The sequence below is a fragment of the Eubalaena glacialis genome, chromosome 1 (assembly GCF_028564815.1).
Source record: "Eubalaena glacialis isolate mEubGla1 chromosome 1, mEubGla1.1.hap2.+ XY, whole genome shotgun sequence".
NCBI classification, from domain to species: Eukaryota; Metazoa; Chordata; class Mammalia; order Artiodactyla; family Balaenidae; genus Eubalaena; species Eubalaena glacialis.
Window position 1 is genome coordinate 82557161 of NC_083716.1, and position 20578 is coordinate 82577738.

Sequence of the window (20578 nt, forward strand, 5' to 3'; positions counted from 1 at the left end):
CCAAATAAAGAAAAAAGAATGAAAGGAATTGAGGACAGTCTCAGAGACATCTGGGACAACATTAAATGCACCAACATTCAAATTATATGGGTCCCAGAAGAAGAAAAGAAAAAGAAAGGGTCTGAGAAAATATTTGAAGAGATTATAGTCTAAAACTTCCCTAACATGGGAAAGGAAATAATCAAGTCCAGGAAACGCAGAGACTCCCATACAGGATAAACCCAAAGAGAAACACGCTGAGACACATATTAATCGAACTATCACAAATTAAATACAGGGAAAATATTAAAAGCAGCAAGTTAGAAAAACAACCAATAACATACAAGGGAATCCCCAGAAGGTTAACAGCTGATCTTTCAGCAGAAACTCTGCCAGCCAGAAGGGAGTGGCAGGACATATTTAAAGTGATGAAAGGGAAAAACCTAAAACCAAGATTACTCTACCCAGCAAGGATCTCATTCAGATTCCATGGAGAAGTTAAAACCTTTACAGACAAGCAAAAGTTAAGAGAATTCAGCACCACCAAACCAGCTTTACAACAAATGCTAAAGGAACTTCTCTAGGCAGGAAACACAAGACAAGGAAAAGACCTACAAAAACAAGCCCAAAACAATTAAGAAAATGGTAATAGGAACATACATATCAATAATTACCTTAAATGTAAATGGATTGAAAGCTCCAACCAAAAGACACAGACTGGCTGAATGGATACAAAAACAAGACCCATATATATGCTGTCTACAAGAGACCCACTTCAGACCTAGAGACACATACAGACTGAAAGTGAGGGGATGGAAAAAGATATTCCATGCAAATGGAAATCAAAAGAAAGCTGGAGTAGCAATTCTCATATCAGAAAAAATACACTTTAAAATAAAGACTATTACAAGAGACAAAGAAGGACACTACATAATGATCAAAGGATCAACCCAAGAAGAAGATATAACAATTGTAAATATTTATGCACCCAACATAGGAGCACCTCAATACATAAGGCAAATGCTAACAGCCATAAAAGGGGAAATCGACAGTAACACAATAATAGTAGGGGACTTTAACACCCCACTTTCACCAATGGACAGATCATCCAAAATGAAAATAAATAAGGAAACACAGCTTTAAATGACACATTAAACAAAATGGACTTAATTGATATTTATAGGACATTCCATCCAAAAACAACAGAATACAATTTCTTCCCAAATGCTCATGGAACATTCTCCAGGAGCGACGATACCTTGGGTCACAAATCAAGCCTTGGTTAATTTAAGAAAACTAAAATAATATCAAGTATCTTTTCCGACCACAACGCTATGAGACTAGATATCAATTAAAGGAAAAAAACTGTAAAAAATATAAACACATGGAAGCTAAACCATACGTTACTAAATAACCAAGAGATCACTGAAGAGATCAAAGAGAAATAAAAAAATACCTAGAAACAAATGACATTGAAAACATGACAACCCAAAACCTATGGGATGCAGCAAAAGCAGTTCTAAGAGGCAAGTTTATAGCAATACAATCCTACCTTAAGAAACAAGAAACATCTCAAATAAACAACTTAACCTTACATGTAAAGCAGTTAGAGAAAGAAGAACAAAAAATCCCCAAAGTTAGCAGAAGGAAAGAAATCATAAAGATCAGATCAGAAATAAATGAAAAAGAAATGAAGGAAACTATAGCAAAGATCAATAAACCTAAAAGCTGGTTCTTTGACAAAATAAACAAAATTGATAAACCATTAGCCAAACTCATCAAGAAAAAAAGGGAGAAGGCTCAAATCAATAGAATTAGAAATGTAAAAGGAGAAGTAACAACTGATACTGCAGAAATACAAAGGATCATGAGAGATTACTACAAGCAACTATATGCCAATAAAATGGACAACCTGGAAGAAACGGACAAATTCTTAGAAAAGCACAACCTTCAGAGACTGAACCAGGAAGAAATAGAAAATATGAATAGACCAATCACAAGCACTGAAATTGAGACTGTGATTAAAAATCTTCCAACAAACAAAAGCCCAGGACCAGATGGCTTCACAGGCAAATTCTAGCAAACATTTAGAGAAGAGCTAACACCTATCCTTCTCAAACTCCTCCAAAACATATAGCAGAGGGAGGAACACTCCCAAACTCATTCTACAAGGCCACCAGCACCCTGATACCAAAACCAGACAAAGATGTCACAAAGAAAGATAACTACAGGCCAATATCTCTGATGAACATAGATGTAAAACCCTCAACAAAATACTAGCAAACAGAATCCAACAGCACATTAAAAAGATCATACACCATGATCAAGTGGGGTTTATCCCAGGAATGCAAGGATTCTTCAATATATGCAAATCAATCAATGTGATATACCATATTAACAAATTGAAGGAGGAAAACCATATGATCATCTCAATAGAAGCAGAAAAAGCTTTTGACAAAATTCAACACCCATTTTTGATTAAAAAAAACTCTCCAGAAAGTAGGCATAGAGGGAACCTACCTCAACATAATAAAGGCCATATATGACACACCCACAGGCAACATCATTCTCAATGGTGAAAAACTGAAACCATTTCCTCTCAGTTCAGGAACAAAACAAGGTTGCCCACTCTCACCACTACTATTCAACATAGTTTTGGAAGTTTTAGCCACAGCCATCAGAGAAGAAAAAGAAATAAAAGGAATCCAAATAGGAAAAGAAAAAGTAAAACTCACTGTTTGCCGATGACATGATACTACACACGGAGAAACCTAAAGTTGCTACCAGAAACTAGAGTTAATGAATGAATTTGGTAGAGTAGCAAGATACAAAATTGATGCACAGAAATCTCTTGCATTCGTAGACACTAATGATGAAAAAGCTGAAAGAGAAATTAAGGAAACACTCCCATTTATCACTGCAGCAAAAAGAATAAAATACCTAGGATAAACTTACCTAAGGAGACAAAAGACCTCTATGCAGAAAACTATAAGACACTGATGAAAGAAATTAAAGATGATACAAACAGATGGAGAGATATACCATGTTCTCGGATTGGAAGAATCAACATTGTGAAAGTGACTATACTACCCAAAGCAATCTCCAGATCCAATGCAATCCCTATCAAACTACCAATGGCATTTTTCACAGAACTAGAACAAAAAATTTCACAATTTGTATGGAAACACAAAAGACCCCGAATAGCTAAAGCAATCTTGAGAAAGAAAAACAGAGCTGGAAGAATCAGGCTCCCTGACTTCAGACTATACTATGAAGCTACAGTAATCAAGACAGTATGGTACTGACACAAAAACAGAAATATAGATCAATGGAACAGGATAGAAAGCCCAGAGACAAACCCATGTACATATGGTCACCTTATCGTTGATAAAGGAGGCAAAAGTATACGATGGAGAAGAGACAGCCTCTTCAATAAGTGGTGCTGGGAAAACTGGACAGCTACATGTAAAAGAATGAAATTAGAACACTCCCTAACACCATACACAAAAATAAACTCAAAATGGATTAACAACATAAAATTAAGGCCAGACACTATAAAACTCTTAGAGGAAAGCATAGGCAGAACACTCTATGACATAAATCACAGCAAGATCCTTTTTGGCCCACCTCCTAGAGAGATGGAAATAAAAACAAAAATAAACAAATGGGACCTAATGAAACTTAAAAGCTTTTGCACAGCAAAGGAAACCATAAACAAGACGAAAAGACAACCCTCGAATGGGAGAAAATATTTGCAAATGAAGCAACTGCCAAAGGATTAATCTCCAAAATATACAAGCAGCTCAGTATCAAGAAAACAAACAACCTAATCCATAAATGGGCAGAAGACCTAAAACAGACATTTCTCCAGAAAGATATACAGACTGCCAACAAACACATGAAAGGATGCTCAACATCACTAATCATCAGAGAAATGCAAATCAAAACTACAATGAGGTATCACCTCACACCAGTTAGAATGGCCATCATCAAAAAATCTACAAACAATAAATGCTGGAGAGGGTGTGGAGAAAAGGGAACCCTCTTGTACTGTTGGTGGGACTGTAAATTGATACAGCCACTATGGAGAACAGTATGGAGGTTCCTTAAAAAACTAAAAATAGAACTACCATACGACCCAGCAATCCCACTAGTGGGCATATACCCTGAGAAAACCATAATTCAAAAATAGTCATGTACCACAATGTTCACTGCAGCACTATTTACAATAGCCAGGACATGGAAGCAACCTAAGTGTCCATCGACAGATGACTGGGTAAAGAAGATGTGGCACATATATACAATAGAATATAACTCAGCCATAAAAAGAAACGAAACTGAGTTATTTGTAGTGAGGTGGATGGACCTACAGTCTGTCATACAGAGTGAAGTAAGTCAGAAAGAGAAAAACAAATACCGTATGCTAACATATATATATGGAATCTTAAAAAGAAAAAAGGTTCTGATGAACCTAGGGGCAGGACAGGAATAATGACGCAGACGTAGAGAATGGACTTGAGGACGGGGCGGGGGACAGGGTAAGCTGGGACTAAGTGAGAGAGTGGCATGGACACATATACACTACCAAATGTAAAATAGATAGCTAGTGGGAAGCAGCCGCATAGCACAGGGAGATCAGTTCGGTGCTCTGTGACCACGTAGAGGGGTGGGATAGGGAGGGTGGGAGGGAGACGCAAGAGGGAGGGGATATGGGGATATATGTATATCTATAGCTGATTCACTTTGTTATACAGCAGAAACTAACACACCATTGTAAAGCAATTATACTCCAATAAAGATGTTAAAAAAAATAAATAAGAAAAATAAAAGTGGCACTGCAAATTCCCTGGTGGTCCAGTGGTTAGGACAGCAAGCTTTCACTGCCGAAGGCCCAGGTTCAGTCACTGGTCAGGAAACTAAGATGCCAGAAGCCAAAAAACAAAAAAACAAAAAAAAAAACCAGTCAGCAGGGCTGCACTCCTCCTGCAGGCTCTAGGAAAAGCACACTGCATATCCATTTAGTCATTTAGGGTTTGACAGGAGCCTACTCTGGGCCAGGCAGTGTTCTAGGAACTGGATATTTAGTAATTAAAATAAAAGATTAATTCCTTGGTCTCAGAGAGCTCATGCTGTAGTGGGTGTAAACAGACTATAAATGAAGCCAAAAAAAATACATATGCACTGTATCAGGTGGTGATAAATGCTCAGAAGAGAAAAACAACAGATTAAGGAGATGGTGAATGATGAAAGAGGTGCATGCTGTTTCAGATGAGGTGGTCACAAAATGCTGGCCTGATAAGGTGATATTTGAGGACAGATCTTAAGTGCAGAAGCAAGCTGTATAGGTTTCTGGACAAAGAGTGTTCCAAACAGAACAGTAAGTGCAAAGGATCTGAGATGGAGTGTTCATGGTATAGACCAAAAACGGCAAGGGGTTTTCACATGTAAGTTAAGTTTTGCCTAAATATTTGCCTAAATATCCGCCTAAATATTCTACCATCTATTTAAATGGTCTCCATCTATTTAAACCTTACTGGTCCTTTAAAGTATCTCTCTCAAGCGAAATCCTTTACACCAACAAGTTCCTGGTAACCCTCCAAAAAGATCTGGCTTCTCCACCTTTTGAATCCCAAGAACAGCTTGGCCCAGAAAACTCTGTTTTACAAGTGAACATCTTTGTAGATTATAAACACATATCTAGGGTCAAGACTCGCTGCAAATTTGTATAACCCCTTCTGAACCTAGCTGCCTCAAAACAATCTTGTCTTAGAAAGTCAAAGGCAGTATGTGTAGTTGGTATGGGTTTCCCAGAAATTTAGAGCCAGTGGGCACTACTTTTCATAGCTTAGTGTGGTTTGGACTTGATATGGCACCCTCGGTCTTCCAAAAGACATGCTTGTATTCATGCTTTGGTTAGTTATTTCCTTGCTGAAAAGGGGATACAGGTGGGCTCTTCGTCACCAGGCTTTGGGCCAGCTTTCAGTTCTGTAACAGTGATGCTAATCTTGGTTTATACATGTGATTTGTCAGATTAACTTCTGTTCCTGTTTCATTTTCTTTGGACTCTTGTAGCCAACAGTAGATCAAGTGAAGTAGTCAGGCAGAGAGTATCTAGTATCTTTGTTTCTTCCGTCACAGGAAAATGAAACATTTGTTTCTCATGTCATATCTGATAAAGTAACACACTCTCCAGATCCACCCAGTGTGTTCATCTATGCCTCAGCTTGAAAAGACTATTTTAACTTTTTCATATAAAAAGAACACTGGTAAAAGTACATTAAAGACTCACTGTTATATCATAACTTCAGCAATATATGTGATTTTTAAAAAGCGTTTCAAAAATCGGTTGTCCTGCATTTGAAAAGAAACAGAGCAGGTAGCCACATTGAAAAGTAGATGCCAGGGAATTTTAAAATGGTCACGTTTAAAGGATGGAATCCATGGCACATAATAGCAACCGCTACCTCTCATTCATGTGAGACTGACAACATTATTTTTCATATCAAGTGAATCATTTTCAACATCATTTTAATTTTCAAAACTTGACTCACTCATTGGACACACAAATGCAGATGTTTGCCATCTAGTGGCAAAAGTTAGTATCAGCAGTCTAAATTTTCTAGAAAAGGGGCAATATTTTGCCGAGAAAAATTTAATCTAAACCCCATGTTTAAGAGGTGAGGGGAAAGTAAAGCCTCAGGAAGATCACACATCTAATTGGTTACACTATCCTAATACCCCCATCTTCTCTCTTCTTGACACTAAGCAGGAACAGGCCTGTTTAGAAAACCCTGGGAATATTATTCCAGGTTTTATGGATTTGAATTCACAAAGACATAAGTTCCATGAAAGCAGAATGACTATTCATCTAATTATCTCTAGCATCTAGAACAGTGCCTGAAACAATTCAAGAACTTAAATTTAATGAACATGTGAATGGCCGGTAGAAAAGCTGAAAATAGACCAGACTGTGTGGGTCACCTACCAGAGGAATTTCTAAAGTTCTAAGGAACAGAGTGATTGACAATTTTGTTTAATTCTCTTAAAATGTATGTAATACTTTACATTAAATTTGTGTAAAAGTATTAATTGTACTGTATATGCTTTTTAAAATGCACTCATGTCTAGAAGATCTATTATAAAATGCCCTTTAATTGATGAGCAAAACTAATCTATGCCCATTTCTAAAACCATTCATAATAATTAAACTACTGTGCACATATGCAGCAGTTATAGACTGTTTTGTCCTTCCTTTCTTGACATCCTGTTGTTCACAGCAATAATATATGTGATGTACTTGCTCAGAAAGTTAGACTCTAAATATAGCATCATACACATGCAAAAATGTGGTCTGCTTCTGATATAGTTCCATGGTACAACACAAGAAACACAGAAAAAATGTTGAGGACTAGATGTATTTGAGATAACTTCTGTTTTTATACCACCTTGTGAACAATGTTATCCATATTTTAAAAAAACTGTATATTTAGTTACCAAGGGGTACATGTGATGGAAATGGTTTCACCTTAATTCTATACCTGAGACCTCAGTCATTCCTCAATTGTGTTTAAATTCCAGTGGAAAAGAGCACTCTGCCCTTCCTCAAAGCCGGAGAAACACCCTAAATTGAATGGCTCATTTTACCAGAGAACAGCCCAAGATAATGTACCCCTTGCCAATCCAGGCTATTAATCTACTTTAAAAAAATACAAAGTGTTTCTAAAGTGTTTCTCTAGCTCATTCAATCGTTCTCTCAATCAAAATATTCTGTCTCTCTCTTCCATTAGTGGGTTTTAAAATTTAGCAGGCAGAAGTATCATTCAAGGTATTTATTTAAAATGCAGATTGACAGACCCTGCCCCCCCCCCATTCTAATTCAGCTGGTCTGGTTTCAATCCCCAACACTACAGTTTAACAACTACCCCAGGTGATTTTGGTCAAATGATCCTAGGCCACAATGGTAGAAACATCACCTTAAATCCCTGTGATGGAAATCTTTTCAGTGATTATGAAAAGCCCTTAGGAGACCTGGCTACTTATAGCAGCTGGTGATCAACGAAAAATGACTCCTTCAAAAGTCCTGGCCACTAGAACAAGTTGGTGAGAAGAGCCCTAATTTGTTAGATGTTATCTGAGAGAACCATGCCTCTCAAAATGTTAGGGTCACCAGGGCAACCATTATATCCTTGCAGACAACGCTTCGAGCAAATGAAACTCTGAGTCTGACCTGGGATAATTTTATTATGTTCTGTATCATATTCATCAAGAACTCCTTACTGTTTATTAACATGTAAACTATCCTGTCATTATCAAAATACACTGAAAACTTCTAAACCTCAGACTTCTTCCCCCCCCCCAAAAGGAACAGTAAGAAGGAATTCATTCAAGAACAAATACTTAATGAGAGTACTACTGTCAAGCACCGTTTTAGACCCTTGGACTATATCATGAATGAAACATAACATAAACATCTCTGCCCTGACAGAGATCTAAACCATCATTCAATTTAGTGAGCTGCTCATCCCCATTTCACAATGTGCAAGTCCTGGGTACAGAGAAATAAATAATGGGTGGCTCCTGATAAGAAGCTCAAAATCCAAAGGAAAACTTTGATATTTGCATAGTTTATTCTAGTGGAAACAAGTATGGCAAATGTTATCACATCCATGAGAATAATACACTCAAGGGGCATGGGGAATGAAAAGACGAATTGTCTTAAAGGAGGCACGCAGGCCTCCACTGGTTTGCAGGACCGCTAAGGCCAAAGCTAGGGAGCACATTTCAGGAAGTGTGGAGGGTCCACCTAGAGGCACATCCCAGGACCCTCAAAGCAGGCTGACGTGGCTACAGCACCACATCAGAGGGAGGAAAGGAAGAAGGGACTGAAAGTTATGGAGAGTGAAACTGTAATGGACTTTGATCTCATTGTAGAATAGGTAAAAGCAAACAAAGCAAAAAGACAAGTCAGAGGCCATTGGGACAGTGCGGGGGGGGGGGGGCGGGGGGGGGCGGGGAAGGCCTGTATCAAGAAAGTGGGAGTGGGAGTAGGAAGGAAGGAACTGATAAGACGGTTCAGGAAAATCCAGTAGGATTTAGAGACTGCATGAGAGGAGGGAGGGTATAAAGGAAATGCAGATTTGAGATGCTTCAAGTCTGAGCTCCTAGGATGACTGTGATGCAGTCAATTAATACAGGAAAAAATAGGAGGAACAGCATATTTTGGAGAAAGATGATGGGTTCCAGAGTCCAAATGGTACACTAGAGGTGCCTGATTGATATTCTTTGTGGAAATGTCCAACAGGGTGCCAGCATGGAAATCTAGCACTCAAGGGAAGAGCTATGGTCTACAAAACTATGTCTACTGACACTTGAAGCCCTAAGTGCAGCTGAAATCACCAAGAGAGAGGATGTCAAGCGAGAAAGAGGTGAGCTGATTCCTGAGAAGAGATCTAGCATGAAAGGATAGGGAAAACCAGACACAGAGTCAAAAGATCCAGGCCTGTGAATTTTGGGACCTTGGGTGAATCACTCAACAGGATGCAGAAATATTCTTTATATAATTTCACTAACTCAGACTGCAGAAATCTCATACAGTTTCAAAGTTTTTTCCCCTTACTGTCTTGGCATTCTAGTTTTAAGTATTTCTTCTTAAGACACAACCAATCTTGCTGATAATTCTAGATTCCCTGACCATATACCTGCCCTCCCACTATCCAGGAAAATTATCTTCCAGAATTCTACCACAAACTGATTTTTCTAAATGACAAATAGGGTAGCAATGACAAACATTCATCATTATTAAGATTTCTCTCTACAAAATTCTTAGGGGAATATTGATTACGAATTCTAAAGGAATTCTCTTTTCAACAAAGGTGTCATATTGTGTCTTGACTTACTGGCATTCTAAGACACAGATCATCATGATGTTTTATTTTTTCTCCATACTTCTCCCTAAATTGTAGTTTTATTGCATATACAAGATTTTGTTGTCTTTGTTAAAGTTTTTCTATTTTTATTCCAAACTTATATTCATTCATGAAACAAAAAAAATATATACATATATATGTGTGCGTTAGATAGATTAAAATGTCCACATTCAGAATTCAAAATGAGTCACCTGTACTTTATGGATCTAAATGATGCAAAAGCTTAAATTTCAACATAATAGTTAACGATCTGAGAGTGCATGTCATCAAACATGATGATTTTAATCTGGCATCAAAAATGAGTGACCACTACACCTCCATTAGTCCACTGGCCGACATTAGCCTGACAGCATAAGAATAGCTTGTGTCTTCTGGGGCAGTATTTGTGTGTTACTCTTACAAATCCGAAGTGTCTAGTATGATCCTGGGGGCAGAGAAAGTGCTGAACATAGACATACTTAACTAATCAGAAATTCAAAGCAAACAGATTTCTTTATTGCTGGGCCACTTTAAGTGGATTGATTTTTGTGCAGTGAAATCAGTCAATCTTTTAGAACACACTGCAGATTTAAAAATTAAGGAGGTAGATTTACATTTAAAGTCAGCTCACAAAAGTCTATTATTATCCCAGTTTTGTATGAATGTTAGGATATGTACAGAAAAATATCAGAGGATTATGCATCAAATTGTTAACCTCGGTTATCGTTGGGGTCACTGGATCATGATGGACTTTTACTTTTGACATAATATATTTCTTTCATGATTGAATTTTGTGTAATCCATATTATTTTTATAATGAGAAAAACAGCAAAACCACTATATTTACATATTTTATATGTCGATATGTATATTGAGCATTTTATGGGGATGACTCCATAGTAAGTACTTTAGGGCAATCAAAGACAAATGAAACATGGCATCATCATTCAAGCACTTCACACTCTAGTATTTGAAATAATTTATACACACACACACAAATAAGAGTGAACGGGATCAGTGATAAAACTGAGAATCTGATAAAGTACTAAAAGATGAATTCACAGTGAAAAGTGTCATTTCAAGCACTTTGTCCTTGACAAACTGCTAAAATTTGGACCCATGAGGATGTGGAAGAAAGGGCATTCCAAGCAGCATGAGAACATGTGAAAATCATGAAAATGGCAGAGAGGGTGTACAGAACAGCAAGTACTGCGGGTAAAGTTAAAGGTGACCTTGAGACTTGAGACTGAATTTAATGTAAATCCAAACCATGGAACATATGGAATGCTAGCTGAATGCTGATGTAAGAGATTTCATTGTTATTCAATAGGTAATAGAAGGGGATGTCAGAGAAGTGTTTTGAGGATAGGAGGGAAAAAATGATCAGATTTGATCTTCAATAAAAGTAATCTCTAAAGTGGATTAGAAGAAGGGACTATAGTCAGTGAAATCAGCTGGGAAGCCTGGAGACTCAGAGAAACGTATAAAGGTCTGATTGCATCAGCATCACCTGGGGGTGTTAGAAATGCAGATCCCCAGGCCCCGCTCCAGCCCTCCTGAATCAGAGTCTGCCTTTTCACAAGATCCCCATGTGACCTGACTGCACATGAAAGTTGGAAAAGCCATGAACTGAGGTGTTGGTAGTAGGAAAGAAAAGAAGCCAAGAGGTTGAGTGAGCTATTACTTGGTTGAATTATTACAATTTGGTATCTGACTAAATGTGGGAAGCTATGCAAGAGAGTAAATCAAGATTACTCAGAAAACTCCAAGCCACAGGGTGGCCACCCTATGCATGTAAATGGGAAACCTCAGGGGAGCAGGGTGAGGAGGAAACAAATGAAGGCGGTGCCACCCAGCAAGCTCATAGAAATGCCCCTTCCAGAAGCCACACCAGGCTTGGAGATGATGAGATGGGTGACCCACATTGAAAAGCAGTGGAAATCATGACAATGAATGAAGTCACAAAGGGAAAAGGGTGCAAGAAAGGCATGGGAGTCAACGGACGAGAAAGACCTGGGGAGCCTCACGCAGCTCGGGAGACGGGGCAGGGAGGCTGGAAGGCGGAAGAGGAACCAGAGGAGGAGGAGAGCCAGGGGAGTACAATGTTTTGAAAATGAAGGGTGGTTGAAGGTGCTGCTAAGAGATTAAAGGGGATGCCCGGGAAAGGGCCTTTTCTTTGTGACTAAGAGGGGACAGGTGGTTTTTGGCCGAGTGGTTTCTGTGAACCTCCAGAGGATGGAAGCCAGAGAGCAAACGTTACAGTCAGAAGTCGGTAAAATTAGAGATATGTGGATGTTACTCACCGAGTGTAAATGAAAAGGTTAGGAATGAACATGAAAAGTTAGAAGGGGCGGAAAGGGCTAGGTTGACTTAACTTGAAACTATTGAACTTGAGAAAGATTTTCTTATGGCAGAAAGATCAGAAGTATTCCCATCATAATTTTCAGAAGGATTAGGAAGGCCAACAGGCACAGTGAGTAGGAATTGGATTTCTGGCTCAGCTGTAAGGAGGCTCTGCCTCTCCCTGCTCTCTAGAAACGGAATGAGACGCGTTGCGAGCGTTAATTTCTCACATCGTACAAACCACACAGTTGGACAATCACCAATGGGGAGTCACAAAGTAGGATGCCCTTCACTGATGACTTCTGTTGTGAGCCGAATGACGGCCCCCCAAAAGATATGTCTGTCTGCGTCCTAATATCCCCCAAACCCATGAATACTACCTTATATGGTAAAAGGGTGTGATACAGCTAAGGCTCTTGAAAGGAGGAGCTTGTCCTGGATTTTCCGGGTGAGACCTGAATGCAATCCCACGCATCCTTATAAGATGGACACACAAAGGAGGAAACACACAGACAGAAAGGGAGGAGACGGTCTGACTCCGGGCAGTGGTGAGAGGCAGTCACAGGCCGGGGAATGCAGCCAGCCATCAGAAGCTGCAGGGGGCAAGTACGGGTTCTCCGTTAGGGCCTTTGAAGGGAGTGTGGGAATTATGAGACAGTACATTTCTGTTGTTTTAAGCCCTAGGTAGCGAATACAATGTCTAACATCACCTTCCAATTCTGAGATTTCTTGAGCTGCTCTCACCTCATATTGATCATATGCTCCTGGAAGGCAGAGCCCCAGACTCACCCTTCTGAGCATCCACAAAAGAGAATGTGCACTGTGCCTGGCACATTAGATAACACTGACAGGAAAGTTACCACAGGGATATACACTCCTGTGTATAAGTGAAAAGCAGAGATGGCTGGATAGGTAGACAGATGATTGACAGATGACAGAGAGATAGACTCATTTTACTCAAGCAAGTATTTATTAAAATGTACTTATTAAACACTCTCATGAACTTAACTTCTTTAGAAAGAATCATAAATACTACCTGGGTTACCCTTGACTGTCGACTTTAATATTAAAGATAGTGAGACCAACCAGAACTCAGATGAGGGACATGTGGCTTGTAGTTGCTTAGATACATTTTCAGTTTCTTATTATTAAATGAATTGAGGGGTTTAAAATAATTTATCACAGGGAAAGCAGAGTCATAGCCGCACTCAAGGAAAGCTGAAAAAGGTTGGCTGGTTCTTGTGTGATGAGAAGGGTTTGGGGATAAAGAGGGAAGAAAGGAGGACCCCATGTAAAGGAACCTTGTGGCAATGCCAGTTTCCCTGCAGGGCTCCCTTCCCACGAGGTAATGCATGTGACATGTGTTATCACACATGTGAGAAATCATAGGCAAGGAAGACAGGAGGCTCTTTGCTTCCATTTCAGGTATGAGAACTTCTTTCCAATGCAATTGATTTGAGGGATCTCTGCATGAGAGAAGTTGTGCTTTTAGACTATTTTGAACTAAAAAAAATTGAAAATCACCAACAAAATCACTGTGCTCAATAATACTTTTAAATGAATGTACACAGATAGATACAGATAGAGATACAGAAAGACACAGAGATAGAAATACAGAGATAAATAAAGATAGATACATAGATACACAGATATAGACACACAGAACCCAATGATACTTGAAATGTATATGGATTCTTGGAGTCTACACAATACCACTGGATTGGGGTCCACTGGAGGTGAGAGCTGGCTGGATGAAACTTCAAATGGCTGTGGGCAAGAAGTGGTACCTAGCTAAGCAATAACTAGGTTTCTCTCCAGACTGGGTCCTGCCGGCAATTCGAATGAGGTAATCTACTCCAAAGCGATAAATACAAAAATACTGACAAAGGCTGTCAGCAGATGCCTTTTCCCAGAGCTTACTGACAGGATATTTTTGTATGAATCTAATGCCATGGCCATAGCTACCTGTGATCGATTAGAAGGCTTCAGTGGAAGAACATCAAAGCACCTCACGACCATAAAGGCACAGCCTTTGCAGTAGACATCTGGTAGCCCTCTCCTCTCTGACACCAGCTGGTAGTATTTTACTCTGGTTTAACCTCACCTGACTTTTATCTAAACAGCAGTCACTGGAGGATATCCTGCTCAACCCAGGATGTCTAGACGAGCACCACTTCCTGCAGTAGAGGTGACCGAAGGTAGAATATGTCATGGCTCAGCTGGTGTGCCGGATTTCAAGGGAACACCGGGGACAGGAAATAAGCTGGGGCTAGGCTAGAACAAATGACCTAATGAAGGATTAATTCCGTAGTGGAGAGTCAACAACTCAAATTACAGTGGCCAGGAGGAGCGTGGAGAACAGAGATTTGATCCTGCCAACAATGACACACAAGGAGATTTGTCAAGTGGAACCTGGCAGCACAAGTCTCCAGGCAGAAATGATACACTGTCCCAAGGGTGGCCGTGCCTCAGGCCTAGCTAGGGGTTTGTCCACTTCAGGGCTGCAGCAGAGACTGGCAAGGGAAGGAGTAAACTCTTGCTTCTGGACAGAAGTTCTTGGAAAGGGTGAGACTAACTGTCAAGGTCACGCTAAAGTCTTTCTAGGCAGAACTTCAGTCCTGCAAATGCAAACTGAAAACATGAGAGAAGTTTCGTCCTATGAAATGGCAAATATGACAAAGGTTGCAGAAACCGAGGCTAGCTGGGCATGGGAATTAGTAGAGCCGACTAGGGTTAGGGCAGGTAATCCCATCTCAGACTCCCTTCTTCTGTGTCTGCACGGGTTGATGAATCAGGAAGGCCAGCCCTCCCCCCACCCCCAGTCTCACCAGAACAGGGCTGGGGAAGGCAAGAGCTCAAACCCCACAGCGCATCCGCCAGCTACTGTGGTTTTTTTCCACCATTGTTCCTCCTCAAAGTGTTCACATTCTAGCTGGCCTCAGGATGAGCTGGCACAGCTGGTGGGAAGAAGATGGCAGTGGCTCAAATATTCCTTCTGTTGGCTCGCTGTCATCGCCAGTAGATCCCAGGTCCTGTGTCAGCGTGGCAAGCCGCAGCTGCACCTCCGCAGAGGAAGTCTGAGAAGGTGCACGCCAGCCAGAGAACTTGGCCCTTAGGAGCTGATGAGCAGGAAGTTCCATCAGGTGGGAGAACGAAACTGCCAGCCTGAAGGGGAGAGCCTGCCAGAGGCAGGGGAGTCTGCAAGCCGCCCGAACTTCTGGACAAAAAGGCACACACAGTAGCCAAATACTGAGCCAGAGGGATGCCTACACACTGGCTCTCCGTGCTCCACGCCAAGGAATATAAAGGTGGGTGGGCACCCAAATCGCGCACTGCATTTTACAGTGCTTTAGAGACTGATCAAAAAGTGCGTGCACAGGCATCATGCCTTTCAACCCTCAAATCCACTCCGCAACTACTGTCCGATCATCTTCATCTGTGCACTGGGAAAGAAATGCTCTGGAGAGGGAACACAGTTTTCCTGTAAGGCCCACTGGGATTCAACGTTTGCAGTAGCTTCACTGCATCAAAACTGTCTTTATTTATTTGTTTGAAGACAATGCTAATGCAGATCTGTACTGCACAGGATATGCAACTTTTAGGGAATGGAGATGTCTAACAGAGCTCTCTAGAGATGCTGGGTTCACAACCCAGGAAAGGGGGTACCCTTTACACTTGCACAGCCTTTCTGCGGAGCGTCCATGGAGGAAGAAGGACAGTGACAACTGATTTAGGATTCAAAGAGGCTACTTTGAATTTGATAGGAACAAGGACCACTTCCTTAATGGAGAAGATAGAGCCTGTTAGAGTCGAGAAATTGAAATTAATTTCTAATTTGACTAGCTTTGCCTCCTGTCAAATTCCTTCGATGATCTCTTCACATTTTCCCTCTAAAATTAAAACTTTCCATTCAGGGTGAAATTTTATCCCAAAGTTCTGTTAAGACTAATAACCAGGATAGGGATTCCGCTGGACTAAATGAGATGGATAGGCGAAAAATCTTGTGGAACATGTCACTGCCATCACACCTGGGAAAGCACTGCATTCAAGGATTAAGCATGAGACACATTTTATTATCCTGATTAATTTTAAAAAATCACCATGGTGGAGGGATTTGACTATTTTTTTTTTTTTACTGCAGCCATATATGCCTTTTTGATACTCTTCTGTAAGAAAAACGTGTTTTAAATTCACCAACCTATTGTGTAAAATAAAACATTTCCAGTCACTCACTGATACTTCAGAACCACAACGCGAGGAAAATGCTATTAGTCACAATACATTATGACATCAAATTAGGTCCCGTAAGTGAAGGACAGATGCATCTCTCTGCGTCCTGATCAGAGGCTCATGCTTCACAGGCGTCACAGTTCATTCATCTCCTATCTGAAGTGCCACTACATCACAGCTGTTCTCAACATAAACTTCCCTGCACTGCAAACAAGACCCAGTTTCTTAATAGTTACACTGACAACGTCCAGGCCATTTAGGGGTAAGCAACTAATTTTGCCAATGTTAACAACTTTATTAGGCGAGAACACCATGTTGGCTCCGGGAACGATAGAGAAAATTACTTTCTTATGTTCAAATACACAAGGCAGCTTTGCTTTTTAATCATATGGTTTAATTTTCTGTCTAATCAGTTTCCTGGTATGGATTCAAGAAATTCTAGTTCTGCAAATTTCGTATTTTTTTCTAGGCTCATGTTCAACAGGTTGTCTGCAATCAAATGCTAAAATATCATGCAAAGAAGTTGTTTTTACACACTTAAAATAACAAAGTTTCTTTTTGTAAGGAAATAAATCAGCTGTCTTTATAAGGAAGAGAAAATGAAACGGTGCACCCTAAAGAACTTTTAAGTATGCCTAAATAATCTTCAGAAATAAATAATATTTTTGAAGTTATATTTTTACCTTTTGTCCCAGGAAGAAAAAATAAGGTAATATACAATCACCCATTTCTCTAAACTTTAAAGGAAAGTTTCCTAAATAACTTTAAATGCAGGTTTAATGCAGAACTACTCATTACTGTAACACTCTGGATCATTCTGTAAATCTTAACCAATTCCATAAACTTGCTTTCCTTTTTCCCAAATTACACTTTTCTCATAATTTTCCATGCAAAAGGTATACACTGTCGAGGATCCTTTTCAAAATCTACTTTTCATCTCATATTCTTTTTAAAATATCAAGCACATTGGAATATGGGTTGTTATTTAAAAGTATTTCAATACTACTATTTTCATATTAAATTCAATCTTATACCACCCTCCCCAGCCTACAGAAACAGTCTAAATCAGACCTGCAATGTAATTAATTTTAAATTAGTAATTTAAGCTCAAGTTATACTTCCATATGGAAACCCATTTCAAAATTAATGTGCTTTCTAGCTCAACAATAGCTAATTACATATTAAGCTAATTGCAACAAACCATGTAAACAAAATCTAAAGATAGGTTATTCAGTGATAGGAGTGTATGATCAAAACCACGTATCTGTGGCATGCTGAATCCACACTGGAGAGGCACGTGTGTTCTATGTATACTCCACAATACCAGCTCCCGTAACAAGAGGGTGCACCCAACGCCATATCTATCCCACCACCATATCTATCCCACCACATTTGGAACAGAAAGACCTCAGGTTTTCATTTTTCTTCTTCTTCTTAATTAATAAGCTACTACCACAACCCTGTCTATATGCATGGATTTGTTCCAGCGTCAGCTCTCCCCTTTCTTAAGTGTATGTTCTTGTGCAGTGCCTCTTAAGTAAATACAGGGGCATTGTTTTAAACACAGAAAATAGTGATGAATGCTTCATGCAATACAATGATCTCACAACATAAGATTATCTGGCACTATATAACCAGCCAATATACCTTTTACAAAGATTATTTTTCCAAACATAACCCCAAAAGACCCCACATGAAGGACTACTGGCTTGCTGGCATTCAGAGGCCAAGAGAGAAATGAAAGGTCTGTGCAAAGCATACAGTGAAATAATCAGTGTCCTTAACAACATAAACGCTTAGATAAATACATTTACCTCCTAAGGAGAGCCATCCTTTCACATTGCAAACACGGACACCGGGAGGGAAGCATATCCTTACAGCCATCGAACAGGTTCAAATAGCACTTGCAGACAAATGAATGTTTGCGTTTTGAAATCTGTCCATATGGGATACAATTCCCAAACCTCTGCTTCCTCTACCACTTCCAACCTGCGTGCTAGGAGAGTCGCACACACGCCGAACAGGATCACCATGCCAGCACGCACAAGCGCCAAGTAGACAAGTGAATTCTGCTGCTCGAGTCAACCCTCCCCTAACCCCCACCGCTTCAAATCACACAGAAATTAACCCAGCTGTAAGGAGGCTGCGCTGGGGGAGGGCTCCAGAGAGAAGATCCGCCGCAATCCAGCGGCTGCCACTCCGCGAGCGCAAACTCTGCCTGGGTCAGTAAAGACGCGCACCCGGGCTCTGTACCTTCGCCCAGGTGTTACATTACGTGCCAAATTGGCCTCTTCGTCCCTGAAATGCAATCCGAGGTAGCGGCCCCACTGCGAGGTTGGCGGGTGTCTGCTTTAACCTTCTTAAAAGGGTCAGGAAATCAAATGGGGAGACCCACACACGCACCACACACACACGCGCGCGCGCGCACACACACACACACACCGACCCAAGAAGCTCCTCTTGTCCGGACACTCCGTGCCTCGGATTCCGCATTCGGGGGACAGAGAATCCAAGCGCAGGAGCACCGGGTGGGGCATCCCAGGTTCTTTCCCGGCCACCGCTCGTATTATTCTCGTCGCTTTCCCCGCACATGGTCACCCCGGCGTTTCCCACCCTCGGTCCCAGAACTCCAACTCCGCACCAGATCCCGCTCTCTCCAGGTTCAAGCCTCCACCCGGCCCCCCAAATCGACAGACCAACTCTCTCCTCCCTCCCCAGTACCCGCTTTCAACTCCCCATAGCAAGGACATTTCCTACTCGCGCAGAAAACTTTTTCCTCCTTTTCCAACGCGATAAGGCAAAAAACTAGGTCAGCTGCTACGGCCACCCGCTTTGCCCAGCGCCGGGTTGGCGCGGGCCGTCCTTACCTGGCCGCTGCGCTCCAGGTGGCCGTCCCACGCCGGTCGTCTGCGCTTCCCCAAAGCGCGGGAGGCGCCCGGTCCACCGTCCGTTGGTCGCCTCCCGCTCGGCGTTCAGGAAGCGAGTGTCCTAGGACCGCGCGCCCATGCCCGGAGCCGCCCTTCGGTTCATCGCCTGTCTTCCCAGAAGCGCCGCTGCCGCCCCGGCGAACTGAGGAGGAGCGTGGGGATCCGGGATGGTACCGACTTGCCCCGCGGTGTGCGCTCCCGGGTCCGAGAGCGCTCCGCCCGCGGGCAGCTGCGGCCGCGCGTCACATGCCGCCTCCGGGCAGCAGCCGCGGCACCTGCCCAAGCGGCGGCGCTCCTGGCTCCGCACTGCCGCCCCCGCGCCTCGGGCTCCCTGCACGATCTAACCCTTTCGGTTCACGTCCTTTTTTCCTCTGTCTCCCCGCTCACTTCTTTCCCCCCCTTCTCCTTTCCGTCTCCTCCTTTATCTTGTATTCTCTTTTTCCAAAAGCAGATGCCAGGCGCTTCAAGTGAGAGGAGGGTCTTTCCTTCCTCGCGAACTCTTCCTCTGCCTGGTGGTGGCGGTCGTGGCTACTGCTGGCCGCTCCTCCTCCTCTGCCTCCCCCGCCCCTCCCTCCTCCCCCCGCCCCCCCGCCCCAGCTGCGTGCTGGTGTAATGCACAAGCTGCCTGGGTGAGACCCAAACCTGCCGGCCTTCTGAGCATGCCCAATTGCCCGCCGGCGTGGCGCTCGACTCCCGCGTGCTCGCTCGGCTCCGCCGGCCGCGCCTGCTCGGGGGCGAGGGCGCCCAGCTGTGGGAGAGCCCCGCGTCCTCCTCGGGCGGGCTCCCTGAAGACGCAAGACTCACCCACCCACCCACCCAGCCCGGGCACACGTGTCCCCTAATTGTGCCCCTGGTGTTTCAAGGACGGCTTTTGTTGGCCAATTAGTTTCGTGTTCTCTTCTAAATTGGTTTGCTTGAACTGCCTGGAAGGATTGGAAGGACGTAGATTCTTGGGCACAACTTACTGATGAAAGAACATCAGCTCAGTTACAGTATACGCCTCGGTTGAAAACCTTCACCAGAGAGCAGCCTGATGCATTTATTTTTTGACATTTAGTGAGAGTTTGTTCATACAGAGCAATGTACTAATAAAGGACTTCTTGGCTTTTCCTTCTCTAGAAGTTTACGCCTTAGGAGTAAATGAGACAAACGTGTGTGAAAAAGACACGGGTGTGCGGACACACACAAGCACAC

At 41.9% G+C, this 20578-nt stretch overlaps 1 protein-coding gene across 3 annotated transcripts in view; it reads right to left on the reverse strand.

Moving 5' to 3' along the window:
- Positions 1 to 19882, reverse strand: part of CHRM3 (cholinergic receptor muscarinic 3) — a 526832-nt gene extending 506950 nt beyond the window's left edge. For 2 of the 3 annotated variants that reach the window (XM_061198258.1, XM_061198253.1), the window contains exon 1: positions 19325 to 19882. The gene's annotated coding sequence lies outside the window, so the exon portion shown is untranslated. Of the gene's footprint in view, positions 1 to 18271; positions 18520 to 19324 lie in introns of those variants that run through there. The other variant, XM_061198264.1, reaches the window with a different exon arrangement.
- Positions 19883 to 20578: the final 696 nt, after the last annotated feature.